Consider the following 13,239-nt stretch of genomic DNA (forward strand, 5'->3'; position numbering starts at 1 on the left):
TCTGATTATGTTATAAAACACAAAAGCATGAAACTGCTGAAACTGTTAAGGAGTTTGCATGATGCTACTAAAACCCATAGTGACACCCAGCGAGACACCCTCCTTGGACATGGTGGCCTGCCACTCTAACTAATGACATTATTATTATGTGCATATTGATTTCACATTTAAGCATGTTGTTATTTTTCTCTTATACGTATTTGGCTGAGATGATGATTTGTGTCTCATCTTTGTTAGCAGGAGCTTTCTTCTCTCCTTTTCCTTCCAGACAGGTTCATGGTATCACCAAGGCAGGCAGTCCAGCCTGGCCAGGAAGTTTAGCAGGCAAGATGGCACTCACAAAAAACAACACCACCCACAACCCACCCAGCAGAAAAAAAGGAAAAACAAGAAAAAACCTACTGACAAGCCCTCTAGATCTAGACTCAGTTCAATTACATAAATACCAGCTAGGGACAGGGTGGCATATGGACTGGGTAATGGCTTACAGAACCCTCTTCTGCAGGGGGATGGGTTAAAGTAGTAAGAGCATGATTCACCCTGGTTTCTACTTAAAGTCACATGCAGAAGTCATAAATAGAACTCAGGATGGAAAATAGCTATGGCTTGCACAGCTGTATTTCTCAGTAGCAGCACAGCAGGGAATATACAGACAGCATCCAACCCTCAAGTCTGAAAAACCATGATCATTCCCTAGTCTTTAACTCCAGCTTTTCCAGCCAGGTACGGACACAAAAGGAAATATACTAAAGAAAACAAAATGCAAGAACATTGTGTTTTGTACTACAAGGTTATATGGTACTATAGTTACCAGTCTTCCCTCTGGGACATTGAAAAGGCTGCAATAAACCTTGCAGTCCTGTGTCCATCATTGGTTTATTAACAGAGGTATCTCAGACCTTTACCATGTCTGAGAAATGGAAGTTCAGGTTGCCCAAACAGGACCCAGTAGAAAAGGTGACAAGTCAGATCCTCCTCCCTGGGAGATGCTTGCAGGGATGACACAAGTCAGAACTTCCTGTTTGTTTTCTTTGAGTGGTTTTCTTTACCTTTTATATTTGCAATGCACAGAGACGTTCCTTGGGCAATGCCAGTAAGACAGCCTTTCTGGGCTTTGAAGGATTGCTCACTGGATGTCAGGCATGATGTAGATTCAGCACTTTGCAAAAAAAACATACCAGTTCTGAGGCAGATGATGAGAAAATTGGAGAAAAATATATTTCTCACTGCAGTGACCCAGAAAGCCAGTTACTAAGGGGTCTGCTTAAACAAACTGATTAATATTTCTTGAAGACAGCACTACCTCCAGGACCTCAGGTGTGATCAGAAGAGCAAGAGAAAGTATGCTGAAGCTTCTGTGGGGCAGTAAATTGTTTTCCCTGTATTGTTATGCTCACAAAACATTAAGGAAATATATTAATCTTAAATTTTCAAACTTACTACAGACAATCCAGGAGAAGCTTTTGCTGTGCTACAAGTGTGCAATTCATGTGTGTGCACATGTAAGTGTTTTACCAAGGGGATTTTTAAATACATAATTTTTAAAAAAACAGCATAAAAAAGTATTTTTGATATAATACCAGTGAGTAAAAATTGTCATGCATGAAGCTGTAACATATAATGATCATGAGATAGTCGAGTTCGAGATCCTCAGGACAGTGAGAAGAGCGTGCAGCAAGCTCACTGCCCTGGACTTCAAGAGAGCAGACTTTGTTCTTTTCAGGAACCTGCTTAGTAAGGTTCCATGGGATATAGCCCCAGACCCCTAGGGGGGGCCCAAGACTCTTGGTTGATATTCGAGGATCACTTGCTACAAGTATGGGAGTGCTGTGTCTCAACTAGAAGGAAGTGCAGCAGGAGGGCCAGGAGACCTCCTTGGATGGATAAGGAGCTGTTGAGGAAACTTTGAAGGAAAAAAAGGGTTTATAAGAGGTGGAAGCATGGACATGTGGCCTGGGAAGAATACAGGGATGTTGTCCAGGAAGTTAGGGAATGGGTTAGGAAAGCTAAGGCCCAGTTAGAATTAAACTTGGCTAGGGATGTGAAAGATAACGGGAAGGGATTCTATAGGTACAGTAAATGTAAAAGACAGACTAGGGACAACGTAGGCCCCCTCCAGAAGCTTTCGGGAGAACTGGATACACAGGACTTGGAGAAGGCTGAGGTTCTGAATGACTTCTTTGCTTCGGTCTTCACTGCCAAATGTTCTGACTACACTACCCAAGTCTTGGAAGGTGGACACAGGGACTGTGAAAATCTAGACCTTGGGCCCACTGTAGGAGAGGATCTGGTTCGAGACCATCTTAAGAACCTGAATGTACACAAGTCCATGGGCCCTGATGAAATCCATCCACAGGTCCTGTAGGAGCTGGCGAATGAAATGCAAAGCCACTGGCCATCATATTTGAAAAATCATGGCAGTCAGGTGAAGTTCCCGACAACTGGAAAAAGGGAAATATAACCCCCATTTTCAAGAAGGGGAAAATGGATGACCCAGGGAACTCTAAACCAGTCAGTCTCAACTCCGTGCCTGGCAAAATCTGGGAGCAGATTCTCCTGGAAGGCATGCTAGGGCACAGGGAAAACAGCAGGGTGCTTGGTGACAGCCAGAATGGTTTCACTAAGGGGAAATCCTGCCTGACCAATTTGGTGGCCTTGTATGTCGGGGCTACGGAAATGTTGGAAAAGGGTGGAGTATTTGATGTCATCTACCTGGACTTGTGCAAAATGTTCGACACTGTCCCACACGCCATCCTTGTCTCTAAATTGGAGAGACATCAATTTGATAGGTGGACCACTCTGTGGATAAAGAAATGGCTGGATGGCCGCACGCAAAGAGTTGTGGTCAACAGTTCAGTGTCTGGCTGAAAAGCAGTAATGAGTGGTGTCCCTCAGGGATCGGTGTTGGGACTAGCCTTGTTCAACATCTTTGTCTGTGAGTGCACCCTCAGTAAGTTTGCTGATGACACCAAGCTGTGTGGTTTGGTTGATACACTGGAGGGAAGAAATGCCATCCAAAAGGACCTTAATATGCTTGTGAGGTGGGCTGATGCCAACCTTATGAATTTTAACCATGCCAAGTGCAAGGTCCTACAGCTTGTGTCGGACCAATCCCAGGCACAGCTACAGGTTGGGCAAAAAGGAAATTCAGAGCAGCCCTGCAGAGAAGGACAGGGGGGATGTTGGTCGATGAGAAAATGAACATGAGCCAGCTTCAGTGTGCACTCGCAGCCCAGAAAGCCAACCGTATCCTGGGCTGCATCAAAAGGAGCATGACCAGCAGGTCGAAGGAGGTGATCCTGTCCCTCTACTCTGCTCTCGTCACACCTCACTTGGAGTACTGTGTGCAGTTCTGGTGTCCTCAACAGAAAAAGGACATGGAATTGTTGAAACAACTCCAGAGGAGGACCACGGGGATGATCAGGGGACTGGAGCACCTCCCGTATGAAGACAGGCTGAGAAAGTTGGGGCTGTTCAGCCTGCCGAAGAGAAGGCTGCGTGGAGACCTCATAGCAGCCTTCCAGTATCAGAAGGGGGCTTATAATGATGGTGGGGAGGGACTCTTCATTATGGAGTGTAGTGATAGGACAAGGGGTAACAGGTTAAAACTTAAACAAGGCAAGTTTAGATTGGATATAAGGAAGAAGTTCCTTACTGTAAGGGTGGTGAGGCACTGGAATGGGTTGCCCAAGGAAGTTATGAATGCTCCATCCCTGGCGATGTTCAAGGCCAGGTTGGACAGAGCCTTGGGTGACATGGTTTAGTGTGAGATGTCCCTGCCCATGGCAGGAGTGGTCAAAACTAGATGACCTTAAGGTCCTTTTCAACCATCACTATTCTATGATTCTATATATGCTTCCATGATATAAGGTAAATGTGGGGTTTTTTTATGATAGGCTAGATATCAGAGTACTGAGGACCATGTAAAATCAGTCCAGCAGTTTTCCTTCATGTACATCAAATTGAATACATTTTGCCTTTCAGTTCAGTAAGAGAAAAAGAAAGGACAGCGTTTGGAGAACACTGTAATAGGTAAGTGAATGTATGAGCCACTGAAAAAAAAGCACTCACTGTGGCAGTGATAATTCGTGTGAGTGTGCTGAACAAGGAATAATTTTTTATGCACAGTGCAAATAATTTTGCAGGTCTGCACAAGGGAAAATGGATGAAAGTGATAAAAGCAGAGGAAAAGTTTTTAACACCCCTAACTATGCAGCAGCCTTTATAAGCATTTTGTTGTGTAGCACAGTCAATAAATGAAGTTTCACCTTCTCTGTCAGAGTGCTTTACCATGCTTGGGTAGTAGGAAGGAATGTGCTCTTTGATGTCAAAGAAAAAAATAAAAGCAGAATTTGGCAAGTTCAAGCTTTTGTTGTTGTTGTGAACTATCATGTGGCTCTGGTATAAGCATTATTCAGAATGATTCTACCAGTCTTTTCTGCAGAAACAATCATATGGGCTGTGTGTATTATCTGCTGTGACCACTGCTTACATACAAACAGCATCAGTAACCATTACTCAGATTGAGACAGCACTTATTTGCAGTTCATACCATTGTTTCTGACCTCCAACTGGCCAACACGTATCACTAGAGAGGTTCAAAATTTGAATAAATCTTATCTGAGATACATATTAGCCAAGTACAAAAATACCTCCTGTATCTAACTCAAACTTTCATAGATGCAGAAAGATTAAGGTCAGAAATGGGCATTATCTCAGCTCGCTTGATCTGCATATCACAGGCCATCCAATTTCACCCAATTACCCTTGCATTAAGCTAGGTAACTCAAGCATTTTTCATGATCTTTCAGGAAAGCATCAAGTCTTGATCTGAATATATTGTTAGAAAGGAAAAATATTCCTCCTTCTGTCATTTTTTTTTCCACTGATTAATGTCCCATTCCTTCACATATTCCCCCTGTTTCTCATTTTACTTTGTCTGGTTTCTGTTCCTAGCCATTGGTTCTGGTAATACTTTCTTCTCCTAAGCTATGTGCCCTCTCAGACCCAAATTTCTCCCCACAAGCATATGGTCTGTAATAACCTCACTTCCCTTTCTGCTTCTTAACAAGCTAAACAGACTCAGCTCTTCCCCTGCAGCATTTTATCTAGCTCTCAAGCTCATTTATACATTCTCAAAAATATGCTAGTTGTGCCTGTGATTCCATCATCCACCTCATCAAGACCATGTTTGAGAGTTAATATTCCCCCTGCTTTCCCATTCATACATGAAAGATTGAATTACTCTTCTTCTCCACAGCATCATGTCCCTCCTGTTCAGTAAAGCAGCCACTACTCAAGGTACTGCTCTCCCTTCCATGTGGGGAGCCTGATGCTTCTTCTTATATACATCTGACTTTGCCTTGAGCTGGGAACATGCCCACCACATCCCATTGAAGCTGATCTCCTTCACTCAACAGTCCATCTCTTGTGAGTTTGGGGTTTTTTTTGTTGGTTTTCTTTTGTTTTGTTTTGTTGTGGATTTGGGTTCTTTTTTTTCAATTATTGTTACTTATCATCACACGGTTGATAAAATATTGAATAGGACTGGGTTTAATATTGATGCATCTTGTATCCCTTTTCCAAACATCCTCATTAAATGATGCTTGCTTGCTGACAGCTAGCATAAGAAATTGTCAGATAGACAGTTTTAATCTATCCAGTGTTAACTTTACGATATTATATAGTGCTTTTCATTAAAATAATTCCATGTAATACCGAGTCAAATGCCATACAGAAGTCTATTATGCTTGTGTAGTTTCTCTCATCGACTAAATTTATAATCTCATCAAAGAATGCAATTAGGTTTCCTGGACAAAATCTAATTTCCATGAACAAAAGAATAATTTATTAATATTAATTCTATTACCACACTTAATCTTGCATCAGCTGATTCCTGTATCAATTTCTTTTTCTTTTGCCAAGGAATCTTATCAGGCTAATTGGGTTATACTGATTTACTAAACAGAACTTCATAACTCACAAAGAGTTATAAAGCAGGTATGTTTATTGTGGTGCTGGGTGCAAGGGAGATCGCTCCTCCTAACTCCCACGCAGAGAGCTCAACAAGCTAGATATTTATTACACACAAACATACATATTCATCAGCTTGCACAAGCATAGGAGGAGATTGTTACAATTAGTTCCAGGAACTCATTAATACCATTCCCCTCTATGCTTGCACGCTGCCATCTGGTGGTCTTGGGCCAGGGTCTTCTGGATGAAGTGAGAGGTCTTCCTCGCCATGCACTTTTCACCTTTGGCACAGTTTCCCAAGCTAGCAACCTCAAGTCTTATAGTCTTATAGCTGAAACAGGTTCTTGTCAGACATTCATCTTCTTGACGGAAAAGGGTCCCTGATTTTAAACAATGTTTTTCAGCTACATATTCTATTCTGAGTTATAGTTTAACCACAAGACTATCAAGAACAAGAACATACCTGTTCCCTATACTAAATTAAGACAATCAATACACAGTTGAAGAAAAATCTTAACCCTTTCCTTAGTCCATTACTATTATTCACATCAAGTCCCCTCTTTTCTATAACCTTTGCAAATTCCTTTGCTATATTATTCTGTTTTTTCCTAGACTTCTGGCAAAATATTTGCCACTTTCTACCTGCTGTCATATCTTATGTCTTTCCAATCCTTGTAATCAGTTATGGCCTTTTTACACCACCAAAAAAGAACACTGTATCGTACCACAGGTAATCAATATTAAAACTATTAGTATTAAGATTCCTGCAACCAGTTGCCTCAAGCAGAAGAAATTTGGTAACCATGAGGTTAGTTTTTCCGTAACACCTCAAAGCCCCAAGAAGTGTTATCCTTGGCAACCTAATTGGTTTAAAGGGCATAGGCCAATTAAAGGAATACCTGGCTTTTCTCCTGATTTAAGTAGCTGAGTACAGATCCAGCAGCCACTCTTATTTAAAACTCTGGTCACATTTTATATCAATCTCAAATATAGATTCTAATTTCAAGGTTGTATTCCCATTATACAAAATCCTGTTAGTATATACACCATTAACAGTCATTCCATCAAATTTGGAGCTCAGAGGTCCAGTAGGTGTTGCTTCCCATCATGGTTTAGGGGTTTTCTTTACTCTGGTGTGATGAATCCACAATGCTTGCTCTTTAATCTTAACTGCCATATGAGAAGTCAGCAGCACTTGAAATGGACCTTCCCACTTCAGTTCTAGACGTGATTCTGAAAGAGATTTAACATATACATAGTCTCCAGATTTGATGTTATGTATAGGTCCATCAAGACCTTGAGCTCTAGTTCCCAAGACGAATTTAGCTACATTTCTAAGTTGGTTTGGTTTTGCATATTTATTATGTAATTGTTAAGGGATTGTTCTCCACTCTGCACTGAAGTCACTTCTTGGACGATATATGGTCGTCCATATAAAATTTCAAAGGGACTTAAACCTGTTTTTAGTTTTGGTTTAATTCTGATTCTGAACAAAGCCAGAGTTAGTGATTGAGGCCAAGACAAATTAGCTTCCTGTCCCAGTTTCACAATTTGTAATCTAATTAAATGGTTCATTTTTTTCCACTTGACCACTGGACTGTGGGTGATAAGGGGTATGTAATTGCCAATCCATCCCCAAAAGTCTGCTTACTTGCTGGACAATTTTTGTGACAAAATGAGGTCCTCACTCTGAGGAAATGGTTGCTGGGACCCCAACCCATGGTATTATTTCCTGTAACAATATTTTTGTTACTTCTCTGGCTTTATTATTTCAACATGGAAAAACTTCTGGCCAACCTCAAAAGGTATCAGTCATTACCAGCAAACACTGAAACCCCCCTTTTCTTGGGAGTTCCAAAAAGTCAATTTGCCATTGCTGTCCTGGATAATTTACTTTTCCTATCTGTCCTAATTGGGCTTTGGGTCCCACTTTAGGGTTATTTTGTAGACAAATCTCATACTGCTGTGTCACTTGGTTAATAGTAGTATACGTATTTCTAGCTGTCATTGTGCATTGGTGTGCATATAAAGCTTCTACTCCCCAGTGAGTTTTTTTATGTTCTGCCATTACTATAGCCCATAATAATGTGGAGGGAACTATTAATTTTCCTTCTGGGGTCTTAGCCCATCCAGTCTCCTCTCCTATTTTCCCCTCCTAAATCATCAATTAACTTCCTACCCTCTTTAGAATACTTAGGCTCTTCCTCAATTTAGATTTTACCATCTGGGACCAAGGCACTTCCACCTTCCTTAGCAGTTCTTTTGGCTTCTTTATCTGCCATGGCATTGCCTAGATCTTGTTCTGTATTTCTTTATAGTGTGATTTGCAATGCATAATAGCCACTTTTTCTGGCAATTGTATTGCTTCTAAAAGTCTTAATTTTTTGTAGCATTTTTAATATGCTTTTCCTTGAGTGGTTAGCAATCTTCTTTCCTTCCAGACTGCTCCATGAGCGTGGACCACTTCAAATGCATATTTTGAATCTGTCCATATTCTTCCCTTTTGTCAGTTCCAGTGCCCTAGTTAATGCAATAATTTCAGCTTTTTGGGCAGAGGTGTTTGATGCAAGGTCTTTCGATTCGATTATCTCATCAATAGTCACAGCATATCCAGCCTTACGAACTCCTTGGTGGACAATGCTACTGTCATCTGTGTATCAAGCATCTTCAGCATCTTCCAAGGGTTGTTCTTTTAAGTCCAGTTGACTGGAATATGCTGCTTCGATGATGTCCAGACAGTCATGAGAGATGGGTTCTCCTGTGTTTCCAGTGAGGAAAGAAGCTGGATTGATAATGTTAGTAACAGTTATTTCCACATCATCTTGTTCCATCATGATAGCCTGATACTTAGAGGCACTGGGGAGAAAGCCAATGTCCCCCTTTTACCTCCAATACTGAAGAGACCATATGGAGCACCAATGCTGTCATTTCCTGTCCAAGCATGAATTTTTGTGCTTCTTGAATGTTCAATACTACTGCAGTACTGCTCTCAGGCAACTGGGCAATCCTTTGCTAACTTCATCCAGCTGTTTGGAGAAGTAGGCTACAGCCTTTTGATACTATCCCAAGTTTTGGGCCAGGATTCCCAGGGCTATCCCTTGCTTCTCATGGTAGAAGAGCCTTTACTTCAAACTCCCAAAGTCTGTTGTCCTGCTGTCACCTCATATCCTAGGTATGATACTTGTTGTTGGGCTATTTGTGCTTTCTGTGGAGAAACTCGATGGCCATTAAGTCCCAAGAAATTCAGCAGACTTACTGTCCAAATAATCATTGTTCTTTTGTTTCAGTGTCTATTAATAAGTCATCCACATATTGCAATAACACACCGTCTCCTGGTGGCTTTCCCCACAGCTCCAAGTCCTTTGCTAACTGGTTTCCAAAAAGAGTAGGACTGGTTTCGAGACGATATGGTAATACTGTCCAGGTCATTTGCATTTTTCCTCCTGTGTCAGGGTTTTCCCACTTAAAAACAAACAATACTCATCTTTCAGTACTCAAAGGTAAGCAAAGTAAGGCATCATTCAGGTCCAGTATGGTAAACCAAGCCCATTCAAATCTTAGTTTTGTTAGAAGGGTATATGGATTAGCAACCACCGAATATAAATCTCCTACTATCTTATTTCTTGCCCTTAAATCCTGTACTATTCTGTAATTTTCATCTGCCTTTTGACAGGTAATATCGGAATATTATATTCTGACTCACATTCTATTAATAATTCATTTTCTATACTCATTTAATAGTCCCAGATGAACTGCTCTTTTAGGGTCCCATTGTGGGTCTTAAGGCTAAGACCATCGGATCCTGTGGAACCCCTATTCTACACTCTGCCTGCCATTCAGGACGATTTCTGAGAGTAAAGAATGCGTCTGCATATGAAACTTCATCTTATTTGCTTTATCTCTTCAAGAATAACATCAACTATAATAACGTATTATAGTTCAATGTTCCACTAAGTGGTCATTTTTCACCGTCTTTCACTTTAGACAGTGGCCACCACTGATTACAATATTTTATTAAAGTTTTCTTGCTACTACCTCCCAGTCCTCCCAGGTCTTTCCAGTGTGCCAGAACACATCCGATGTCTTTTCTTAAGAATTCCCCCACTTTTCTGTCCACCCATCTTAATCATTTAACCACACAGCACAATTGTATGGACAACAATAAAACCTTTTCCACAAGGCTAAGTGGAAAGGGATATTAAAACCATACCTTACACAAAAATTCTAAACACTTGAGTCAGACAAACAAAAATGACGGCAAACTGGACACAAGTTCTACAAATACAAGACAAGTATCAACAGATAATTTATCCTTCTTTCCCAAGTTTTGTCGATGACAGCTTTCGCCTGATAATAGCAATAGAAATTAAGTATGTTGCCTTAATAAATGGTTCTTGGCACAATTTCCCCAGCTGGCAACCTCAAGTCTTTTAGAGACTACTTGAAACAGGTTCCTGTCAACCATTCATCTTCTTGAGAGAAAAGGGTCCCTGATTTTAAACAATGTGTTTTGGCTACCTATTCTATTCTGGGTTATAGTTTAACTACAAGACTAACAAGAACAAGAACATACCTGTTCCCTATACTAAATTAAGACAATCAGTACATAGTTTGAAAAAAACTCTTAACCCTTTCCTTAGTCTGTTATTATTCCTTGCATCAATATTTATCTTAGTTATGACATGTGCCCTTTCTGAACACTGGGATTGTGTTAACAGAAGTCCACACTTTGGAAATTGTAGTGACATTCATATATTCAGCAAAAAAAAAATAATGTCTTGAGCCAGAAAGCTCCTTGGCTAGCTCTTCTGAGATTCTTTGGTAGATACTATCATCATCACTGGTATGTGATGATGTAAGTGTGTATTTTTCCAGGACTTGCATAGTCATGGTTCATAAATATCTTGGAGCAGAAACCTGTGAGACTCCTCACACCTCTAGAGACACATTACACTGGTAGCCAGGACAGTAGAAGGAGACCTGTACTTGGAGAGAACCCAAGGAGACCATGGACTGTTGCCCCTTTCCATGTAAAGACTTTGTCTAACTGTGACAGCAAGCAAACAGGGCTGCAACCACCACATTGGGTAATGTGGGGCTATTACTTTACCAAAATTTCCCCCCTTTTCAATAACTTTGAGAAATGGTATAAATCCTCCTACCACTGCAGAATGAGGATAGATTGATAGAAGACATGTTTCCTAACCAACGCTTTTCTGATGAACGGTCAAGAGAGGAAGTCAAACTGATTCCCAGCTGTCTTCCTCAAGGCAGAAATTGAATTTGTCTTCATCAAGATCCCAGCCCTAGCCACGATGCCTCCTGAGGAAGTCAGTACAGAGGCATACAGTATCAACTTTCTTCCCCCTGATGTTTTTCCAAACAGCTCAGTTGCTATGCTGAAATAATTTAAAAAGCAAGCTGGTGATATAATTCCTCTCTATCACCTAAAGGAGCAGGGTTCTGCACCTTTTGCTTTTCCCTTGCCATCCAACAACCATGGGTTGTGAGGTGCCCAAAGAGCACTCTGCCAACGCACTCCTGGCTTTTGGGTTACAGCTCTCTCTGCAAACTCTGTTCATCTTTGGATTCAAAGATCATTTAACACATTAATTCATAAAGTTCTTGAATGTCTGAAATTAGATTTTATCATCAATTTCTCAGTTCCCAAACTTGTGCAGGAAGATAGAGTTTTAACTGAAATCTAAGTCATAGAACATGAAGAAAGTAAACCCGCAGAAATTACATAAATGACACTTTCTGAATCAAATAACAAACATACTGTCTACATAGGTAATTCCCATCACCTCCAGCACTGCACAGTCACTGAAATCCTCATTAAGATGAGAAATAGCTAGGAATTTGATTTTACAGATGTGGAAGGGTAGAAAGTATCTGTAATTTCTGGATTTGTCACATAAAAAAAATTTCTTTAGATATCAGATTTTCATTTCCTCAGCTGTAGAACACAGGACTAATAAGCTTTTGTTTTTGTCTTCCTGTAGATTCACTGTAGACTGAGAAAGCTGTGACCAATCATCCATGTTCATATCAATATATCTAGTCCTTCCTGAGTCAGCAACGCTTAGATCTAGTCATCAGATTTAAGGCTTCCTGAAGGGAAGAACTGCCTGTTAAATTCATGTCTGGATCCAATGTGGAATTTAAATTCTCAGGTATGTATCTGCCTGAGAGTTTAGAGCACAAGTAACTCACACCATTCAATGAGACAACAGTTTCTTCACCTTAACAAAACACAACCAGAACTGAAAGAGGTTGCAACTGGGAAGACTGATTTATTTACAAAACTTGCAGTGGATCCATGTCACATTCTGCTGTAAAATGCTCTGTGTACAGCTAGGGAGAAAAGGTTTATTGCAGCTTTATTAAAATGTATTAAATAAATCAAAGATGTGTGGTCCAGCCAGCTGATAGAGACTCCCTGCAGATGTTTTGGTTGTTCATTAAGGAAGTTGTCACAAGTAATTTGGACTGGATCATGGAATTATAGACTGCCAAATGTTTATTAATTAAGCCCATGCTTGGATAAGATCTGCTAGATTTTTTCATTAGGGAAAATGACTGAAAATACGAAATAAGGCAACCAGGGGGAATCCAGGATGAAATTAGATGTAAGTGAGACCTCCTGCGAAAAACAGGGTCTAGGACTGCACTGTATGTGCCCTATGATGTTGTCATATGGTGGCACTCACTACATCCTGACTGAGGCAGAAAGAGGTACCAAGAGAGGGGACTTGTTTGTTGTGGCAGTGACTGATTTCATTGGAGTCATTCTCAACAGCTGAGGAATGGAGCCCTTTCCTTGTCATGTGATGTTTCAAATTTAAGGAAAGCTACCAACTTATTTTACATGCATAACACCACATACATAAATATATATACATGCACAATAATAATGCCTAAAGGTGAGAAAGACTGTATGATAATAAAAGTAATTATATACAATTATTATTTTAATATCAGATTTGCCTCTGTATGTTTTTTGCCTGTAGTGTTGTGGCAGAAAATACCTTGATGAGGACACCTCCTGCATTGGGAAATCCTTTTTTTATTTTCTTAGGCTCCCGTAACTGGCATGTAAATGCGCAGCTGCGAGACTTCATTGAATATAGCTATATTCAAAAAATAGTGAGAAAGTAAATAAAAAAAATCTAGTGTGCCAAATTAAAAGGAAAGAAAACCCTCCAAGTTTCAGAGCTGAACCAAGCTTATCTGAAGTAAACAAAGTCTCACTGTCTGAGC

Source organism: Melopsittacus undulatus, chromosome 3 (assembly GCF_012275295.1).
Source record: "Melopsittacus undulatus isolate bMelUnd1 chromosome 3, bMelUnd1.mat.Z, whole genome shotgun sequence".
In the NCBI taxonomy this organism is placed as follows: Eukaryota; Metazoa; Chordata; class Aves; order Psittaciformes; family Psittaculidae; genus Melopsittacus; species Melopsittacus undulatus.